The following is a 1013-nucleotide window of genomic DNA, read 5'->3' on the forward strand; positions in this document are numbered from 1 at the left end:
CAATTTGGCTCAAGGGCCCCCAAACGATGAGACAACTGTGTAATCCTAGGTCTATAGAGATCATTACCAAGTCTTTGCCATACAAAGTTTGGACTTTAGGTGAAATGAGAAGGACAAAGTTCTGCCCAAGAGGGTCCAGGGCCGGATCTCTTGATCCGTCTCTATGCCCCCACCCCGCATCTCAGCTTGCGGACACTAATAGGGTTTGCTAGTTTCAAGGACGCAGGGCTACATCTTCCGGAAAAGGTGGCATTTGAAGGTGGTAGAGGCCAACGACTGGAGGTGGCGGCGGAGGACTAGTTAAGAGAGAATAAGTGAAAAAGCCAAGAAATTTCTGGCAAACAACCTTTCACCTAGGTCCCCGACCCTTCCATTTCCCCAGGCCTGAAACGCTCCCGAATCCCCGAGTCCTCCACTTCTCTGAACGCTGGGCATTGGTTAAGGCTGAAGGAGCAGGGAGTCCCCCGCTCTAAGACAGTTCTTCAGTTCCGATCTTTTTCAAACCGCTTTCTTCCCGGGCCCAGCCTGGGGGGCCTGCGGCTCGGGTCCAGTTTCCACGGCCACCCTGGGCTGGTGACACGCAGGCGCCGGAATCGAAGCCACACTGTGCCTTCCCAGCCAGGTCTCTGCACCAGACGAGGGCGGGAGCCGCGGAGCGCTTCCCGTGTGCGGGGCTTCCCACAATGCACCGGGCCGGCAGTGGCGGCGACCGCGGCGGCGCTCTAGCTGCGGCATGTCTGCGTCTCTACTGCTCTGGGAGGAGGAAGAGAAGGAGGAAGAGGAGGAGGAGGAGGAGGGGGAGGAAGAGGAGAAAGGCGCAGGGGTGGGAGCTGTTGCCGAAGCTGCCACAGCAAAAGTTCTCCCCCCTCCCCCCTTCCCCTCCTCTCAAGGCCCCTAGAAAGGTTGGAGCTGCCGCCGCCTGCAGTCGGTGACCGCGCGAGTCGGCGCCCGCTCGCGGTAAAGCGCTCGGCCTGGCAGGCCCGGGCCCGGGGGAGGGCGGGGGAGGGGGAGGG

General features: G+C 60.7%; 1 protein-coding gene across 3 annotated transcripts in view; it reads left to right on the top strand.

The window, feature by feature from the left end:
- Positions 1–700: 700 nt before the first annotated feature.
- ZNF148 (zinc finger protein 148) overlaps positions 701–1013 on the top strand; it is a 153399-nt gene continuing 153086 nt past the window's right edge. For all 3 annotated transcript variants that reach the window (XM_017855347.1, XM_017855348.1, XM_017855350.1), the window contains exon 1: positions 701–957. The gene's annotated coding sequence lies outside the window, so the exon portion shown is untranslated. The remainder of the gene's footprint in view (positions 958–1013) is intronic.

Source organism: Rhinopithecus bieti, unplaced genomic scaffold (genome assembly GCF_001698545.2).
Source record: "Rhinopithecus bieti isolate Rb0 unplaced genomic scaffold, ASM169854v2 scaffold_39586, whole genome shotgun sequence".
Taxonomy (NCBI): domain Eukaryota; kingdom Metazoa; phylum Chordata; class Mammalia; order Primates; family Cercopithecidae; genus Rhinopithecus; species Rhinopithecus bieti.